This window comes from Macaca fascicularis, chromosome 9 (genome assembly GCF_037993035.2).
Source record: "Macaca fascicularis isolate 582-1 chromosome 9, T2T-MFA8v1.1".
NCBI lineage: Eukaryota > Metazoa > Chordata > Mammalia > Primates > Cercopithecidae > Macaca > Macaca fascicularis.
In genome coordinates, this window is record NC_088383.1 from 111,961,262 (window position 1) to 111,982,542 (window position 21,281).

Consider the following 21,281-nt stretch of genomic DNA (forward strand, 5'->3'; position numbering starts at 1 on the left):
AAAAAAAAAAAAAAAAAAGGCCGGGCGCGGTGGCTCAAGCCTGTAATCCCAGCACTTTGGGAGGCCGAGGCGGGCGGATCACAAGGTCAGGAGATCGAGACCACAGTGAAACCCCGTCTCTACTAAAAATTCCAAAAATTAGCCGGGCGCGGTGGCGGGCGCCTGTAGTCCCAGCTACTCAGGAGGCTGAGGCAGGAGAATGGCGGGAACCCAGGAGGCGGAGCTTGCAGTGAGCCGAGATCGCGCCACTGTACTCCAGCCTGGGCAACAGCGTGAGACTCCGTCTCAAAAAAAAAAAAAAGAATTATTATGCTAATAAATATGTAAATGTTTCTAACAGTACCTGGCACTTTGTGCTTAACCAGCATTTTTATTGTAACAATTCTTTCTGTAGGCTCTTGGTTGTTACCTTAGTCTGTTTGTGCTGGGTAACTTAAAAATAATAGAAATTGGCCAGGCGTTGTGGCTCATGCTTGTAATCCCTGCACTTTGGGAGGCCAAGGCGGGTGGACCACCTGAGGTCAGATCACTAGCCTGGCCAACATGATGAAACCCCGTCTCTACTAAAAATACAAAAAATTAGCTGGCCGTGGTGGCGGGTGCCTATAATTCCAGCTACTCAGGAGGCTAAGGCAGGAGAATATCTTGAACCTGGGAGGTGGAGGTTGCAGTGAGCCAGGATTACACCACTGTACTCCAGCCTGGGCAACAAGAGTCAAACTCTGTCTCAAAAAATAATAATAATAATAATAATTGAAATTTATTTCTCAGTTCTAGAGGCTGAGAAGTCCAAGATCAAGACAGTGGCACTGGCGTCTGGTGAGAGCCTTCATACGGCATCCTCACATAGCAGAGAAATGGAAGGTGAAAAGGGCCTAAGCTAGTTCCCTCCAGCACTTTTAGGAGGCACTGGTTCACAGCCCTCATGACTTAATCACTTCCCCCAAAGGCCCCACCTCTTAATAGCACTACCATGGGGATTAAGTTTCAACATGAATTTTTGAGAGGACACGTTCAAACCATAACAGTTGTTCTTGGTCTTTCTCTTGACTAGAGCCTGATAGTCAAGAGAGATATTTTGGCATGTGTCCTTATAATTATTATTGGTGTTGAAATCTAAAAGTGGCTAGGCTGGCTGGGCGTGGTGGCTCACACCTGTAATCCCAGCACTTCGGGAGGCCTAGGTGGGTGGATCACTTGAGGTCAGAAATTCAAGACCAGCATGGCCAACATGGTGAAACCCAATCTCCACTAAAAACACAAACAGTAGCCGGGCGTGGTGGCATGTACCTGTAATCCCAGCTACTTAAGAGGCTGAGGTGGGAGAATTACTCGAACCCAGGGGGCTGAGGTTGCAGTGAGCCAAGATCGTGCCACTGTACACCAGCCTGGGCGACAGAGTCAGACTCCATCTCAAAAAAAGAAAAAAAAAAGTGGCTAGGCTGGGTGCAGTGGCTTATGTCTGTAATCCCAGCACTTTAGGAAGCTTTTAGGAAAGCTGAGGCAGGAGGATTGCTTGAGTCTAGGAGTTTGAGGCTGCAATGAGCTGTGATTGTACTGCTGCATTCCAGCCTGGGTGACAGAGCAAGATAATGTCTCTTAAAAAAAAAAAAAGTGGCTAATTATTACAGGTTTTTTCTTTTCCTTTTTATTGTGATTGGATCCTAAGCTTTGTTATTTTCCTAGCAGTTGACAAGGTGACTACATGCATATATATTTTTAAGGAAAACAGAATAATTTATTATAGGTTCTACTTTCCTTAGAGTAAGAATACTGTGTTTAAATTAATTCTTCATTCTCTTTAATCATAAGCAACTGAAAAAGACATCTTTTGAGTTGTTTATCCGCTCATCTATTGATAGACATTTAGACAGTTTCCACTTTTTGGCGATTATGAATAATGTTGCTATGAACATTGGTGTGCATTTTAAAAGAAAGTGCTTGTGGATTTTGGAAGCCCTTGAATAACCAAAAGCTTTTAAGACTAAAGGAAGATAAAAAAGATAAAATCTTTTAACATTGATTGCATAAAAAGTATAAAAAATGGTAGTGCCTAATATAACAAGTTTGTATTGCTTATAGCGGTGTAAATTTATAATAATTTTGGAAGGCAACTAGGTGTCATAAAAATGATTTAGTATTTTTTTTCCACTGGAAATCTTAATTCAGTGATCCAAGAGAAGAAAAGAGCTGTTAGCTTTTTATGTTGTATATGTATGGCAGCATTATCTGGAAACAGTGAAAAATAGGAAATAAATATCTAGCACTTCAAGGCAAGGCATGGAGGAGAAACAGTTAAGAAAATTATAAACGTGAACTATTTCCAACCATTCAGTGATCATCTTGAAAGCCACATAGCAATATGGGAAAACTTGCACTGATTATTTGCACGGAATATAGACATGCAAAAATATATATATGTGTATACACTGGAAGGTAACATGGAAAAAGTGAAAGTAGTTGATGTATTAGGGTGGGGTGATCATAGCCAATCTTTGTGAAAATCTCCTTGTTAACTTTGTACATGATATACCTGGAAAAAATTCAAATCTGCTAAGAACATTATGAGTCCTGATCTTGTGAAAACTAACGATTGCTTGTATTAAGGAACTCATTCCATTTCTCTTCAGGAACATTTTACTGCTGAAACAGTTGGTTCTTTTTTAAAATTTTAAAAATTGAGATATAATTTACATACCTTAAAACTCACGCCTTTAAAGTATCTGATTTCCGGCTGGGCGTGGTGGCTCACGCCTGTAATCCCAGCACTTTGGGAGGCCGAGGCGGGCAGATCATGAGGTCAGGAGTTCAAGACCAGCCTGACCAACATGATGAAACCCCGTCTCTACTAAAAATACAAAAATTAGCCAGGCATGGTGGTGCACGCCTGTAATCCCAGCTACTTGGGAGGCTGAGGCAGGAGAATCGCTTGAACCTGGGAGACGGAGGTTGCAGTAAGCCGAGATCAGGCCTCTGCACTCCAGCCTGGGCGACAGAACAAGACCCTGTCTCAAAAAAAAAAAAAAAATAGAAGGACCGAGTGTGGTGGCTCATGCATATAATCCCAGCACTTTAGGAGGCCGAGGCAGGTGGATCACGAGGTCAAGAAATCAAGACCATCCTGGCCAACATGGTGAAACCCCGTCTCTACTAAAAATACAAAAATTAGCTGGGCATGGTGGCGTGCACCTGTAGTCCCAGCTACTTGGGAGGCTGAGGCAGGAGAATTGCTTGAACCCAGGAGATGGAGGTTGCAGTGAGCTGAGATCACGCCATTGCACTCCAGCCTGGTGACAGAGCGAGATTCCATCTCAAAAATAAAAAATAAAAAATAAAAAAGTATCTGATTTGATGCTTTTTGGTATATTCACAAGGTTGTCCAATCATTACTACTGCCTACTTCCAGAACATTTTCATCACCCCGAAAGAAACTCCATATTTCTTTGCAGTGACTTCTCATTTCCTGTTCCCCCTGGCAACTAATTTACTGTCTGTATGGATTAGCTTATTCTGGACATTTCATATAACATGTAAATGAAATGTGGCCTTTTGTGGCTGTCTTCTTTCATTTAACATGTTTTTAAGGTTCATCCATGTTGTAGCATGTATCAGTATTTCATTCCTTTTTATGGCCAAATACTCAGTTTTATAGATATACCACATGTTGTTTATCCACTCATCAGTTGATGGACATTTCAATTGTTTCCACTTTTTGCCTGTTAATAATGATTCTATGAACACTGGTGTGCATGTTGCATTCTCGAACAAATCCCAACCTAGTCTGAAGATAGTTCAGTGGTCTCTTAGAGTAGGAATGTGATTTAGTTTGGGCATGTTATTGGGGTGAGTTCTGAGCAACTTAAAAGTGTGTGAGTTACAACTACCTTCCTTCCATTGGTCTGTACTGGGCTTCTGCCTCAGTGCCCCTGCTTGGTATGTCTTCATGAAGGCTGTTTTAAATAATGAGCAATACTAAAGGCACAGAAAACCAACCTATTGCAAGCTGGCCATAGAGCTGGAGCAGAGTCTTAGAAGCCCTTCTGTAGGCCAGGCGTTAGTCTTTTAGTTAGAGTGTGGCCATGTCTTCCTCTCTTCCTCCTTTCCTCCCTTCCCTCCTTCCCTCCTTCCTTCCTTTCTTCCTTCTCTCCTTCCCTCATTCCCTCCTTCCTTCCTTCCCTCTTTCCTTCTTCTTTTTTTTTTTTGAGATGGAGTTTCACTCTTGTTGCCCAGGCTAGAGTGCAATGGTGCGATCTCACCTCACCGCAACTTCCGCCTCCTGGGTTCAAGTGATTCTCCTGCCTCAGCCTCCCAGGTAGCTGGGATTATAGGCATACACCACCACGGCCAGCTAATTTTGTATTTTTAATAGAAACGGGGTTTCTCCATGTTGATCAGGCTGGTCTTGAATTCCCTTCCTCAGGTGATCCGTCTGCCTCGGCCTTCCAAAGTGCTGGGATTACAGGCATGAGCCACGGTGCCTGGTGATGGACATGTATTTCTAATTCTCTTGGGTATATACACGGGAATAGAATTGATGGATCATATGGTAACTCTATTAACTTTTTGAGAAACTTCCAAACTGTTTTTCAAAGTGGCTGCACCATTTGACATTCCCACCAATAATGTATGAAGGTTCTAATTTCTCCAGCATCCTCACCAGCTCTTGTTATTGTTTAAAAAAAAAAAAAAGATTAAAAAAAGATAGCCATCCTAGTGAGTGAAGTGGTATCTCATCGTGTTTTGATTTGCATTCCTTAATGACTAATGAAGTTGGGCATCTCTTCATGTGCTTATTGGCCATTTCTATATCTTCTTTGGAGAAATGTCTATGCAGTTCTTTTGCCCATTTTTAACTTGGATTATTTGTCTTTTTATTGTTGAATTGTAAGAGTTCTTTTTATATTCTGGGTACTAGTCACTTGTCAGATATATGATTTGCAAATATTTTTCTCCCATCCTATATGTTGTCTTTTTACTTTCTTGGTAGTGACCTTTGAAGCAGAAGAAGGTTTTAATTTTGATGAAGTCCAACTTGTCTTTTTTTCCTTTTTTTTTTTTCCTCTTTTTGAGCTACGGGGTCTTACTATGTGCCCAGGGTGGTCCTGAATTCCTGGCCTCAACCGATTTTCCAGCATTGGCCTCCTGAGGTGCTGGGATTACACGCGTGAGCCACTGCGACCAGCCCTATTTTTTTTCTTTTGTTGCTTATGCTTTTGATGTCATAGCTAAGAAACCATTGCCTAATCCAAGATCACAAAGATTTATGCCTATGTTTTCTTCTAAGAGTTTTATAGTATTAGCTCTTTCATTTAGGTCATTAATCCATTTTGAATTTTTTTTTTTTTTTTTTTTTTTTTTTTTTGAGACGGAGTCTCACTCTGTCACCCAGGCTGGAGTGCAGTGGCCGGATCTCAGCTCACTGCAAGCTCCGCCTCCCGGGTTCACGCCATTCTCCTGCCTCAGCCTCCGGAGTAGCTGGGACTACAGGCGCCCGCCACCTCGCCCGGCTAGTTTTTTTGTATTTTTTAGTAGAGACGGGGTTTCACCGGGTTAGCCAGGATGGTCTCGATCTCCTGACCTCGTGATCCGCCCGTCTCGGCCTCCCAAAGTGTTGGGATTACAGGCATGAGCCACCGTGCCCGGACATTTTGAATTTTTATATGTGGTGTGAGGCATGGGTCCAACTTTATTGTTTTGCGTGTGGATATTCAGTTGTCCCAGTACTGTCTGTTGAAAATACTATTCTTTCTCCATTGAATTGTCTTGACATACTTGTCAAAAATCAATTGGTGATCAGGCACAGTGGCTCACACCTGTAATCCCAGAACCTTGGGAGGCTGAGGCAGGTGGATCACTTGAGGTCAGGAGTTCAAGACCAGCCCGGCCAACATGGTGAAACCCCGTCTCTACTAAAAATACAAAAATTAGCCAGCGTGGTGGGTGGCGCACGCCTGTAGTCCCAGCTGCTAAGGAGGCTGAGACAGGAGAATCACTTTAACTCAAGAGGTCAAGGTTGCAATGAGCTGAGATTGCACCACTGCACTCCAGGCTGGGTGACAGAGTGAGACTCTGTCTCAAAAAAAAAAAAATTGGCCCTACATTTGAGGGTTTACTTCTGAACCTTAAGTTCTGTTCCACTGATCTTTAATCTTGTGTCAGTACTACACTGTTTTGATTATTGCAGCTTTGTAATAAAGTTTGAATCCTCCAACTTTATTCTTCTTTGTCAAGATTGTTTTGGCTGTCAGGATTCCTTGCATTTCCATGTGAATTTTTCATGGATCAACTTGCCCATTTCTGCAAAAAAGGCAGTTGGAATTTACATAGGAGCATTGCATCTGTAGATCAGTTTGGGAGTATTACAATGTTAACAGTACGAAGTCTTCCATCTGTGAGCGGGGATGTCATCTCATTTATTTAGGTCTTCTTTAATTTCCTTCAACAATGTTTTGTAGTTTTCAGTGTGCTTGTAATCCTTTTGTTAAATTTATTCCTAAGTATTTTGTTTATTTTTTGATGTTATTATAAATGGAATTGTTTTATTAATGTTATCTTCAGATTGTTCATTGCTTGTATATAGATATACAAGTGAGTTTTGTATGTTAATCTTGTATCCTGCAACCTTACAGAACTTGTTAGGTGACAAATGGTTCTTAAATTAGAAAAATGCTTTTAAAAAACATGAGTTGGTTGAGGTTATCTAACATTTACTTCTTTCATTTGCTCATGGTGGATTTTATTTTTTCTTTAAAAAATGTGGGGATTTTTACTTGCCACTTTTATATGTAGATATTGAAATATCCACAATTGGTTATTGACAGTCATTTAGGAAATTTGATAGGAAAGAGTAAGTGTTTTTTGAGACAGGGTCTCATTAGCACATAAATATGTATTAACTATCTGACACAAAACCAAGGATTAATCCAGGAAGAAACAGATACGGAATTGGGAAGATATACACCATCAGGCACTTCTGCGTTTTTGTTTGTTTGTGTTTGAGACAGGGTCTCCCTCCATTGCCCAGGCTGGATTGCAGTGGTACAATCATAACTCACTGCAGCCTCAAACTCTGGGCTCAAGCGATCCTTCCACCTCAGCCTTCAAAGTAGCTAGGGCTATAGGTTCCTGCCACTGTGCCCAGCTTATTTTTAAGTTTTTTTTTTCTTTTTTTTGAGAGAGAGTCTTGCTATGTTGCCCAGGCTGATCTTGAACTCCAGACCTTAAGCAATCCTACTGCTTCAGCCTCCCAAAACACTGGGATTACGGGCTAGTCACCATGCCTGCCATAAAAGAGTAAATTTTCTATCCCAGTTTAGATAGGAAAAGAAGAAATAGGTTGTGTAAAATGTCAGTCAAGACAAAAAATATGGCTGGCTGGAGCTTAGGAATTTAAAAGCAAATCTATTTCTTTCTACTTAGGCCACTGTGCCCGGCCTGAGCCACTGGCCAAATCTATTTCTTTCTGCTATTTAGAGTGGCTTTTTTATCAGGCTAGGGACTTGGGATTGGAGATAAGCACAGAAAGACTAGCTAATACTTAAATGGTTTTGTAAACCAGGTGTTGTGGCACATACCTGTAGTCCTGGCTACTTGGGAGGCTGAGGTGGAAGGATCACTTGTGCCTGGGAGTTCAAGGCTGCAGTGAGCGAGCTATGATTGTGTCACTGCACACCATCCGGGTGACAGAGTAAGACTCCTGTGTCTAAAAATAAAAAGTTTAAAAATGATTTTGGGCTGGGCATGGTGGCTCATGCCTGTAATCCCAGCACTTTGGGAGCTGAGGAAGGCGGATCACCTGAGGTCAGCAGTTCGAGACCAGCCTGACCAAGATGGTGAAACCCCGTCTCTATCAAAAATACAAAAATTAGCTGGGCATGGTGGCAGGCGCCTGTAATTCCAGCTACTTGGGAGGCTGAGGCAGAAGAATTGCTTGAACCCAGGAGGTGGAGGTTGCAGTGAGCCGAGACTGTGCCACTGTATTCCAACCTGGGTGACAGAGCGAGACTCCATCTCAAAAAAAAAAAAAAAAAAAAAAAAGATTTTGGGCCAGACATGGTGGCCTGTGATCCTAACACTTTGGGACGTGGGAGGATTGCTTGAGCCCAGGAATTCAAGACCAGCCTAAACAACATAGGGAGACCCTGTCTCTACAGAAAATAAAAAGAAAATGGGTGTGGTGGTGCATACCTGTGGTCTTAGCTATTTGGGGGGCTGCGGTAGGAGGGTCACTTGAGCCGGGAGGTCAAGGCTACAGTAAGCCGTGATCACACCCCTGCACTCCAGTGTGAGCAACAGAGGAGACCTCACCTCAAAAAAAACAAAACCAACAACAATAACAAAAAACTTTTGTAATATCTTTCTTCTCCACATCAATTTATCAAGGGTTTCCTTTGGTTTTATTTGCAAAGACTAGAAGAAACCCTGACTTTCAGTTACTCTGCATTTCTTACTGCTATGAGCAGTATGGTCCTTTAAAAAAGAATTTTTTTTGGAGACAGGGTCTCAGTCTATCGCCCAGGATGGAGTGCAGTGACACAATCACAGCTCACTGCAGCCCCAGTTGACTACAAGTGTTCAAGTGATCCTCCCGCCTCAGCCTGCCAAATAGCTGTGACCACAGGCACACACCACCGCACCTGACTTTTTTTTTTTTTTTTTTTTGTAGAAGTCAAAGTCTCACTGTGTTGCCCAGGCTGGTCTTTAACTCCTGGCCTCAAGCAATCCTTCCACCTCAGCCTCCTAAAGTGTTTCAGTATGAAACACCATGCCTGGCCTAGCACTATAATCCTTGAGATTTTTGGATTCCAGGTAACTAGAAGAGACAAAATGAAACTCTATGGTTTTTTTTTTTTTTTTTTGGTGCTGTGGGGGTGGGGGGCTGGTAATCTGAGAGGGAGAATGTTTTCCCATGCTAGCAAAGACAGATTGAGGGCATCATCTGATCTTTATGGGAGTGTGCAAAGCCTCAGTTTTTCCATTTGCCCATCTGCAATCATAGAAACAATGTGCTGACTCAACTCAACCTCTGCAGAGTGGCATTTGGGTTTAGACAGCCCTGAGAATCATTCAAGAGATGGAAATATTTGAGCAGGTCTTCAGAGGTAAAAATTAAAACTAAAAACAACTAGAACAATCTAGTATGCTTTCTTATCTCTTTCAAGGTTATTTCCTTTAGTCATTAGTGTACCTCCTTGATGTAAGGTTTGGCAGGAATAATTTCATCTCTGTAGAGTTGATAACTGAGCGGAGAAAAAACCCTGCCTTTTACTCACTGCTTTTCTTCTTGCTATCATCAGTCTGATCCTTGAGGGTTTGGGGTTCTAGGTAAACAGAAGAGACAAAATGAAACTCTTGCTTTTTTTTTTTTTTTTTTTTTTTGGTGCAATGCGGGTGGGGGAGATTGGGTGTGGAGAGGGATGAGATTCTGCTGGAAACAAGTCAATTGACTAAAATACTCTTTTAATCATATTGTGTGGACCATCTTCTGCTTGGGTTTGCTCTTTTATGTTTTTATTTGCTTGTTTATATATACATACATTAACCTGCTACAACTAGAAGAACATTTACCAAAATATTAGCTAACAGTGACTATCTTTCAATATGGTGAGTTTAGGGGAGGAAGTATGTTTTTCTGTGTTGCTCCAAGCTTTTCTTTTTAAAGCATGTATTTTGTGATGTTTGGGGAAAACCAAATCCATCAAAATGTTATTAAAGTGCAAGTTTTGTAACCTGAACCACTCATTGAGGTATGGAATTGAAATGTATTTAGATGAAACTCACAGGTTTTTTTTCTTGGGGAATGTGGAATATTTTATCTATAATGCAGCTGTGCTGTCCTTTTTGCCATTTTTTCCTCCTCATTGTGATCCTTACTGTTTGGGGTGAAAGATGAGTAGTATTTTAAAGCCCGTAACGTGTGTGAGTACACACGTGACAGCTTAGTAAGATTCATTTTGTGTGAGAAATAAGGGAATTTAGGTTTTTGGGTTGCATTTGTTTTCAAAACATGTTAATAGGTGACAAAATCCGGTTTGTTTAGATTTGTATGTAGTCTGCCTGGAATGAAACTTTTTGATACTTACGTGATAGCCCTGATTAAATAAAAGTTTGGTGAAAGCCAGCAGGGTGGCATGTGCCCCATGATCCCAGCTACTCTTGAGGCTGAGGTAGGAAGAGAGCAAGTTCAAGCCCAGCCTGGGCAAAATAGCCAGACCCCATCTCCAAAAAAAAAGAAAAAAAATGTTTTGTTAAGTAGTTAGGTTCCAACTAGATCTGTACTTTTAACATAAAGCTATAATCCCAAGATACCTCTTATTTGGGGACATGATGGTTCTGGAAACTGGTGCTTCCTTTTGTCTAAATAAATCATCACTGTAAATCTAGTCTTGATTATTAAAAGGAGACAAAAAGATAAAAGGAGTGTTCTGGAACCACCTGTGCTTGAAGCTCAGTTAATAGTTTCCAGACTACTAAGCCTACAAAATGTATATCTTATACATTTTGCTAAAATAAAAAGACCTTTTAGCTTTGATCAAGATTAAATACTTGGTTTGATTATACTCCTAAAATGTACATATTCTCAGACAGATAAACAGATGTGATTTTCTTTCTTTCTTTTTCTGGATATATACAGAAACTTTTTTTTTTTTTTCGTAGAGATAGACTCTCCCTATCTTGCCTATGCTGGTCTCGAACTATTGGGCTTAAGCGATCCACTCACCGTGTTGGGATTATTGGCATAAGCCACTGTACCCAACCCCAGAAACGTTTAATTTAACTATAGGATAAGTTAGCTGTCATTTAGGTGCCTTTACTAAAGTCTGTTAAAATGACATAAAATAATGACAATGGGTGAGGTGCAGTGACTCACACCTATAATCCCAGCACTTTGGGAGGCCCAGGTGGGAGGATGGCTTGAGCCTGGGAGTTTGAGACCAGCCTGGGCAACATGGTGAGACCTCATCTCTACAAAAAAATTAAAAAATTAGGCCAGGCGCGGTGGCACATACCTGTAATCCCAGCACTCTGGGAGGCCGAGGTGGGTGGATTACTCAGGATCAGGAATTTGAGACCAGTCTGGCCAACTTGGTGAAACCCCATCTCTTCTAAAAAAAAAAAATTACAAAAATTAGCTGGGCATGGTGGTGGGCACCTGTAATCCGAGCTACTTGAGAGGCTGAGGCAGGGGAGTCGCTTGAACCCAGGAGCTTGCAGTGAGCCGAGATTGCACCGCTGCACTGCAGCCTGGGTGACAGAGCAACACTGTCTCAAAAAATAAAAATGAAAAAAAAAAAAAGAGAAAACATTAGCTGAGCATGGTGGCACATGCCTGTTATGCCAGCTACTCAGGAGGCTGAAGTCAGGGGATTGCTTGAGCCTGGGAGGTAGAGGCTGCAGTTAGATGGGATTGTGCCACTGCACTCCAGCCTGGGTGACAGAGTGAGACCCTGTCTCAAAAAAAAAAAAAAAAAAAGACAACAACTCTACTACTCCTTTAGCCAACTTTCTAAGGAAATTAAGCATTTTAGGGAGAGAAACTGATGTTTCCTTTACTTACAGATGGCATTGCTCTTAAATAGTCCTATGCCTGTTAGACAAATAAATTTATTTTTTACTCAGTTCCTTGGCATTAAAAATATATCAGTGTTTTGACCTGATTACTGTAGAGTGAAGATCATCAGTTGACACAGAACTTCCAGCCAGCATTTTAATCCCTTCCTCTGAAATATGAATGGACAGCGATAGATCTCTGAATATTTGAGGAGAGCCTCTAATAGGAGTTATGGAGACTAAACAAGCAGACAAAGGCCCTTACTTGATTTAAGCCAATTTATCTCACATTACCTAAATATCCAAAAAGTCAGCAGTTATTACTTTATCTGTGACCTCCCAAAGCCATTTACGAAACCAGGTATTAGTAGCAAATTCGAAGATTTGTTGCCTTTTTCAGACATGGTGTAGGTCGGATCTTTCCTGTATTCATTCAACCCGCCTAGTTGTTTGAGGATCCCAGCCAGGTTGAAGGTTGTAAATATTTCCTTAAGGCTTACTTAGCTTCACTGCAGGATCAGAGGCTGGTTTCTGGCAGTTCTATGTCTTAGGGGATCATTGGCTGTCTGTTTTTCCTTTCTGTTTTTACTGCACGATTTCTTCAAGAATAGCTAGTTACTTCCTTTTCCTTGCCATCTTTAATCCTCTACAATCTTGCTTCAAACAGTTACAACCCATGACTTCCTTTATTGCCACATCCACGTCTTGGTTGTCACCTTTCCTCTCTTGCTTGGCCCCTTTACTGTTTTTAGCCATAGGTGAGGACCACTCTTCTCTCCAGGTTGGCTCCTGGAATCGAGGCTGTCTACAGCAGTCTTGATTCTCCTGCTGTTACTCTGACTGCTTCCTTTTTCTTTTTAGGTTCCTGATTTTTCCTTCCATTTCTAATTCATCAGTCCCCAAGATTTTGTTCTTATGTCTCCTTCCATGGTCTTTTTCCATCTTGAGAAGACTTTCTTTGACTCATTTTTAATCCATAAGCATGTATTTAGCATCATAATAAAGAACTGGCGGCGGCCGGGCACAGTGGCTCACGCCTGTAATCCCAGCACTTTGGTATGGGCGAATCACTGGAAGTCAGGACTTCAAGACCAGCCTGACCAACGTGGTGAAACACTGTCTCTACTAAAAATACAAAAATTAGCTGGGCATGGTGGCACACACCTGTAATCCCAGCTACTTGGGAAACTGAGGTAGGAGAATCGCTTGAACCTGGGAGGCGGAGGTTGCAGTGATCTGAGATCGTGCCACTACACTCCAGCCTTGGGTGAGACTCCATCTCAAAAACAAAAGAAAACAAATCAAAACAAAACCACCATGTAGGAGATAGCCAAAGAGGAATTAGACAGATTTCCTGCTCTCAGGTAACTTGAAGTACATATGAATTTATACTCTTTTCCATTCTGTATCTTCTTTTTTAAAATTTTTATTTTTAGTAGATGTGGGGTTTCACTATGTTGGCCAGGCTGGTCTCGAACTCCTGACCTCAAGTGATCCACGTGCCTTGGCCTTCCAAAGTGTTGGGATTACAGGTGTGAGCCACCGTGCCCGGCCTCCCCTCTGTATATTGTTATCAAACATAATTGATCTATTTTGAAAATGCATCTTTTACTTTTTGTTTTCTCCCCATTCCCACTGCTATAATGCCATCCCTTAGCCCCTCTTATTTGTGCTTATTATGTTTTGGGTGCTCCAGAAATATACTTTGTTTTATTTTATTTTATTTGTTTATTTTTTGAGATGGAGTCTAGCTCTGTCACCCAGGCTGGAGTGGCTGGAGTGCAGTGGCTCAATCTCGGCTCACTGCAAGCTCCGTCTCCCATGTTCACGCCATTCTCCTGCCTCAGCCTCCCAAGTAGCTGGGACTACAGGTTCCCGCCACCATGCCTGGCTAATTTTTTGTGTTTTTAGTAGAGTCAAGGTTTCACTGCCTTAGCCAGGATGGTCTCAATCTCCTGACCTCATGATCCGCCCTCCTCAGCCTCCCAAAGTGCTGGGATTATAGGCATGAGTCACCGCACCTGGTCCTTATTTTATTATTTGTTTTTTGAGGTGGAGTCTTGCTCTGTTGCCCAGGCTGGAGTGCAGTGGCACGATCTTGGCTCACTGCAGCCTCCACCTCCCAGGTTCAAGTGATTTTCCTGCCTCAGCCTCCCAGGTAGTTGGGATTACAGGTGCCTGAAACCATGCCTGGCTAATTTTTATATTTTTAATAGAGATGGGGTTTCAGTGTGTTGTCCAGGCTGGTCACAAACTCCTGACCTCAAGTGATCCACCTGCTTTGGCCTCCCAACGTGTTGGGATTACAGGTGTGAGCCATTGTGCTCAGCCTAGAAATACATTTTAAATGAATGAATGAATCAATCTATTTTGATTATCATTTAAACTTCCAAGATGGCTTTCTTTATTGTCTGTTTCATCAAGCATACCTCTGCCAGGCTGATCTTCCTTAAACATAACTTTCTTTTTTTTTTTGAGACAAAGTCTGGCTCTGTCACCCAGGCTGGAGTGCAGTGGCGTGATATCGGCTCACTGCAACCTCCACCTTCCCGGGTTCACACCATTCTCCTGCCTCAGCCTCCCGAGTAGCTGGGACTACAGGCGCCGCCATCATGCCCGGCTAATTTTTTTGCATTTTTAGTAGAGACGGGGTTTCACCGTGTTCGCCAGGATGGTCTCGATCTCCTGACCCTGTGATCCGCCCGCCTCGGCCTCCCAAAGTGCTGGGATTACAGGCGTGAGCCACCGCGCCCGGCCAACATAACTTTCATCTTACCAGTTTGTTAAAAACCTCCTATAATTACAGTAAAATGATATTGTCTTTTATTTATTTTATTTTTTATTTTATAAAAAATTATAATATGTAGTAGAGATAGGGGTCTCACTATGTTGCCCAGGCTGGTCTTAAACACCTGGGCTCAAATGATCTGCCCGCCTTGGCCTCCCAAAGTGCTGGGATTACAGGCGTGAGCCACTGTGCGCGGTTGATATTGTCTTTTAGCAAATCAAAATAGCCAGGATAAAAAAAATGATTATAGACAATTGGCAAGGTCCCTTGGGATGTGGCCCCTTCTTTGGCTGCATCTCCTACTCCTCCAACTCACCCCCCTGCGAGGTGGCTCCTAATAGCCAAGCGGGGGAGAGGGGGTGGCTATTAGTCCCCACCTCGCAGGGGGTGCCACTCCTCAGCTACAGTGGCCTCTGGCTGTTTCCTGAGTGCCACAGGTACTCTAGGCATGCCCCTGCCTTGGGGCCTGTGTTGTTGCTGCTCCTTCCCCCTGGAATGTCCTTTCCCCAGATAGCTTTGCAGCTTTCTCCCTCCTTCCTTCAGATCTGTACTCAGATATCTCCACTTCGGCCAGGCTGTCCGTGGCAGTCTTACGATTCCAGCCCCTCTCCTGCAACTCTTTCTCCTTAGTCCTCTACTGTACTATATCTTACTCATCTTTTTTCTTTTGTTTTCACCTGCCTCTCCTACTAGAACGTGAACTTCATGAGGGCAGGGACTTGTCTGTCTTGTTCACTACTGCATTCCCCGGGCCCACAGCAGGGCCTGGCACATAGGTGCTTAATAGATATTGTTGAATGATTGAGCTGAATATTGTTGAGAATGTGTTGTGATACTAGCACTCTATTATGCTACCGATGGTAGTGTTAATTTGTATAATCTTCCTAGGAAGTCATTTGGCTGTATATTTAAGAACCTGATACTTTTTGTATATCCTTTCACCTAGTAGCTCCACTTCCAGATTGTGATCTTAGGAACTAATCAGAAATACATGTAAAACTTAAAACACAGAGGTGTTCATTTAAATTTTTATTTATTTTTAAACATTTTTGTAAAATATAATATAAAAATTACCATTTTAACCATCTCGAGTGTACGGTTCAGTGGTGTTAAGTACATTCACATGGTATGCCACCATTCCAGAACGCTTTTCATCTTGCACAACTGAAACTCTATACCCATTAACAAAACTTCCCATTCCCCAATTCCCAGCCCATGGCAACCAATGTTCTACTTTGTCTCTATGATTGTGACTTCTCCAGGTACCTCATATAAATGGAATTATATGGTATTTGTCTTTTTGTGACTGACTTATTTTACTTTATGTAATGTTCTCAAGGTTCATCCATGTTGTAGCATGTACCAGAAATTCCTTCTTTCTTAAGGCTGAATTGTGTTCTGTTGTGTATATGTACCACATTTTGTTTATCTGTTCATCCGTTGATGGACATTTGAGTTGCCTTTTGGCTATTGTGAATAATGCTGCTATGAACATGGGTGTGGAGTCCCAACATCTGTTGGAGTCCCTGCTTTGAGTTCTTTTGGATATATACCCGGAAGTGGAATTGCTAGGTCATATAGTAATTCTATTCTTTTTTTTTGAGACGGAGTCTCGCTCTGTCACCCAGGCTGGAGTGCAGTGGCCGGATCTCAGCTCACTGCAAGCATCGCCTCCCGGGTTCACGCCATTCTCCCGCCTCAGCCTCCCAAGTAGCTGGGACTACAGGCGCCTGCCACCTCGCCCGGCTAAGTTTTTGTATTTTTTTTTTTAGTAGAGACGGGGTTTCACTGTGTTAGCCAGGATGGTCTCGATCTCCTGACCTCGTGATCCGCCCGTCTCGGCCTCCCAAAGTGCTGGGATTACAGGCTTGAGCCACGGCGCCCGGCCAGTAATTCTATTCTTAATTTTTTGAGAAACTAAATAGTTTTTAAAGATAGCAAAACATTGCAACAGTCTAAAAGTCCAGCATTGAAGAATAGTAAAGCAATATAGGTATATACATATGATATAGCTAGTAGAGTTACATTTATAAAGTTTTTAATAACGTGGGGGAGATTATTATTTTAAGTGAAAAGAGCAACATAGTCTCAACTGTGTTTTAAAAACTGCATTGCAGGCCAGGCGCGATGGCTCATGCCTGTAATCCCAGCACTTTGGGAAGCTAAGGGGGGTAGATCACCTGAGATCTGGAGTTCAAGACCAGTCTGGCCAACATAGTGAAACCCCATTTCTACTAAAAATACAAAAAGTAGCCGGGCATGGTGGCACACTCCTGTAATCCCAGCTACTCAGGAGGCTGAGGCAGGAGAGTTGCTTGAACCTGGGAGGTGGAGGTTGCAGTGAGCTGAGATTGTGCCACTACACTCCAGCCTGGGTGACAAAGCAAGACTGTCTCAAAAAAACAAAAAACAAACAAACAACACCAAAAACAAAAAAAGAAAGCTGCATTGCTGGGCATGGTGGCATGCATCTATAGTCCCAGCTCCTTGGGAGGCTGAGGCAGGAGGATGAATTAAGCCCAGGAGTTCAAGGCTGTGTGGTACATTATGATCTCACCTGTGAATAGCCACTGCACTCCAGCCTGGGCAACGTAGCAAAACCCCATCTCTAAAACAAAAAACAAAAAACAAATTACATATAAAACTGGTAGGAGATACACTGAAATGTTAATAAAAATGAGATGATATTTATATGCATCTAATAGTCTTCTGTACTTTCTAAATTGAACAGGCATTACTTTTATTATTTAGGAGAAAAATACAAAAAAAGAAAAGTCAAGAGTACTCATTACCAACTGCTACTGTATAGAATCCAGAGCCCTCCAGAGTTTGTAGAGCTTTTCATACTCTGGCTCTAGCCCTTGTTTTTATTTTCTGTCTAAAATGGCTAATCTCATAACTGCATGTCATATATGTGTATAATATGTGTATATTCATATGTGTGTATGTCTATGTGTTGTATATATATAAGTGTTTATGTCTGTACACACTGTAGTTAACACACCTCTGCTTATGTTCTCATCCTAAAGAGTACTTAGTTCTGCCCATCTAAAACTCTAGCCTTTAAAACCTAGTTACAATTCCATTTTTTTTTTATTGAAATCTCTGCTGACCTCTGAACTCCTATACCTCTTATACCTAAGGGATCCATAAGTATACATATACATAAGATTAGCAGAAAATTGACCTATAATTAAAACTTCACATTTCTTAATTCTCTTTAATCTTTAAGTTGCTACTTTCATGACTCTTTTTCTTTTTTGAGATGGAGTCTTGCTCTGTTGCCCAGGCTGGAGTGCAGTGGTGCGATCTTGGCTCACTGCAGTCTCCACCTCCTGGGTTGAAGCAATTCTCCTGCCTCAGCCTCCTGAGTAGCTGGGATTACAGGCACCCACTACCACACCCGACTAGTTTTTGTATTTTTAAAGATGGGGTTTCACCATATTGGCCAGTCTGGCCTCGAACTCCTGACCTCAGGTGATCTGCCTGCCTTGGCCTCCTAAAGTGCTGGGATTACAGGCATGAGCCACCGCACCTGGCCAACTTTCATAACTCTTATAGTACCTGTCTGGAAAATTCCCTGGCTTTTCTCTGCTTGTCTCATTCTCATTCATCCTACTCCCCTGCAATTTTTTATTTTGAAAATAATTCCAGCGCAGAAAAGTTTATTTGGTACAATGAATTCCCTTATATTCTTCATCTACATTCACCAGTTGCTAATATTTTGCCATATTTGTATCTTTTCGTGTGTGTGTGTGTGTGTGTACATCTTTTCTTCCTGTACCACTGGTCATTTGAAAGTAGGTTGCAGACATCATGATACTTCACTCCTAAACACTTCCGCACGTATCTCTTAAGTATTAAGTATGTTCCTCCAAATAAGCACAGTACCATGATCACACTCACGAAATTTAATGTCAGTACAAACATACTATCTAATATTCAGTCCACATTCGTTCACTTGGCATGTCTCTTTGATGTCCTTTTATCCAGAATGGCTCCTTTGCCTTTTTTTCTTTCATGACATTGACATTTTTGGAGTCCAGGCTAGTTGTAGAATGTTCTACAGTCTGGATTTATCTTATTTTCTCATAATTAGAAGCAGGGTTAAACATTTTTTTTTTTTTTTTTGGCAAGAATACCACATAGTAAAGTACCTTCTTCCCTTAATAATTAATAAGTAATCTATGAGGTGATATTTTTAGATTGTGTACATATCCTGTATCCCCGACAAACTGTCACCCAAGGGTTTTGGCATCTAATTCCTCTCTTTAAAAAGTATGACAGCAAAGCCTTCTTTCTTTGTCCATCCTTGTCTATAGTAACCTGTTTCTTTTCCCATTCAAGCATCAAAATAGGAGTTTGAATAAGAAGGGGAAGAAGTGAATGTAGTTCAGAGCACCTTATTTTCCAGAGGAGTGTTTAGTGTTTTGCCCAAGAGCAACTGTGTAGTTGGTAACAACTGTTTTAGGACTAGAACCTGGGTTTCCTGATTCTTATCTAGTGCTATTTCCAGCTGCCTCTTCGTGACCCCTAACCAATAAGACAAAACAAATACAGCATAATCTCAAATAGAGTATAACTTTTTTGCAAGTAGAAAGAAAGCACATATTATGTTTTGTTTTGCATACATTCCTTTAACTATTTATTCAAAAGAGGCAGATCAACCTCCTCTCTTGTTCCCTCCATTCTGCCACCCTGCGCCCCGCAATGTCCTTTACCCTCTAGCCACACTGAAGCAGAGCTCCAGGCTCTCTCCTCTCTCTGCCTGCTTCTGTGCTCCCCTTTGGCTTGTTCCATTCTCCCTTCCTTTGTTGTTTTCTCCTAAGCATTACATGAACTTAGCTAGTTGCTCAGAGGAGGCCTTTACCCACCTGCAGGCTATGTTAGGTGCCCTCTTCTGTGTTATTATAGGACCATATGTATCCGTGTTTATCTTTTCTTTTTTTCCCTTTGGGTAATTGTTGTTTACAACTTCTTCTCACAGGATGGTGAGCTCCTTGAGGTCAGGAATTTTGTTTAGTTTGCCTTGGGCCTGCCACTTGGAGGTGCTCAATCGGTATTTGCTTTACCTGTAAAGCCACTTCATCTCTCTGGTCATTGATTGCTTTACCATAAAGGCAGGGTTGAGACTCAGACCTCCACGTCTGTCCAGTTTTGACAGCTTCCATAAATATTTGATCTATAATGTACAAGGCAGTGTAGAAAATGCAAAGCCATTTTACATGTTGAGAAAGTCCTTGAGGAACACTGGGGGAAAGTCCTGGCTGTAGTTATAAAAAGACAGAATGAGTTCATTGGTGCTGCAGGGAATGTTACAAAGTGCTTTAGTAATGGGAGGCTGAAGGTGTTCTTAGGGCAGTCTCAAAGGAGGCCAGAGGCTGGGGGGAGGGTCAGAACGTTTTAGTTGCAGGGACCAATAGGGAAAGGCACAGAGGCAGAAAGGTTGTGTTAAGGAGAATTGTGAACAGTTGATTTGACTGGCTCTTAGGATTCTTTGCCCTACATTTAATGTACATATTGATTATTCTTGTGATGTATTGATTGTTGTCCTGAGTCTTTTCCATTTTGCTTTTAGGGATACCTAAAAGCATTTAGTGATACTAATTGAACATGTATATTGACAGAAAAGTCTCTCATGGGGGTAATTTCTACCATGGAGGACTTTTTAAAGCACTTGTGGTAGCTGTTGTTCGAACCAAAGTATGGTTTTTTAAAAGATCCATTCTCCCCTGCTTGTGCAATTCCTTTGAGCCCAAATTCTTCACTCCTAGGTTAAACAGGGTAAGCTTCAGGGGAAGTACATTAATAATTGAACACCCATGAGGCATTACTGCTTCCGTTCTGCACTTTTAGTGTTTTCTGTAGCCTGAAAGAGTTATTTCATTATTTTGATTTGCAACCAGGATAGAACTTGAAGCACCGTTGAGAAAGGATTGGAGACTTTGTCATGGTACTTATTTTCCAGATATTTACTTTTTAAATAAGGAGAAAAACTCTACAACATGTTAATATGAGGTACCAACTTGGAAAAAACAATATTGTGATCTGAGAAAGAACAAAACACATGCCATACTTAATATGTTAGTATCCATTTTTTCCCCTTCAAATACAATTCTGCATGCATCTGAGTAGCTCTTCACCAAATACCAGAACTTTTTACTCAGAGTAAATGGTGATGAGATTGGATGTGTGAACCATTGAAGAACTAATTTTTTTTCTCATAAATACTAACTTACTCTGAACTAGTTTATAGTTACTAACCCCGCTGCCATAAATTCTCCAGTCATATGTTTTGTAATCCCTTCCCTGGCATACATTTTAATCATTTTCCTACTGCTTCATAGGTACTATAATCCTTTTATAGTTGCCTGGGTTTTAAAATAACCCTACAAAGGGTTCAGTTTTATATTTAATAGTCATGTTTCATACTGTTCTAAAGCTGTGAATAAGTTCAGGCAAGCAGAAGGTTCTAATTTGAAATGACTTTTTTTCTGTTTTAGAAAAATGTATGCGTCTTCTAGTGTTTTTCATTGTGATGATTTTATATATTGGCTAGGATTTTAAAAATATTTGAGGCCGGGTGCGGTGGCTCAAGCCTGTAATCCCAGCACTTTGGGAGGCTGAGACGGGCGGATCACAAGGTCAGGAGATCGAGACCATCCTGGCTAACACGGCGAAACCCCGTCTCTACTAAAAACACAAAAAATTAGCCGGGCGAGGTGGCGGCGCCTGTGGTCCCAGCTACTCGGGAGGCTGAGGCAGGAGAATGGCGGGAACCCGGGAGGCGGAGCTTGCAGTGAGCTGAGATCTGGCCACTGCACTCCAGCCTGGGCGACAGAGCGAGACTCCGTCTCAAAAAAAAAAAAAAAAAAAAAAAAAAAAAAAAAAATATATATATATATATATATATATATATATATTTGAAAATACTTATAAAGTG

At 41.6% G+C, this 21,281-nt stretch overlaps 1 protein-coding gene across 7 annotated transcripts in view; it reads left to right on the top strand.

Annotated features, from left to right (window-relative positions):
* Nucleotides 1-21,281, top strand: part of CNNM2 (cyclin and CBS domain divalent metal cation transport mediator 2) — a 170,927-nt gene that overhangs the window by 10,720 nt on the left and 138,926 nt on the right. The window lies entirely within an intron of this gene.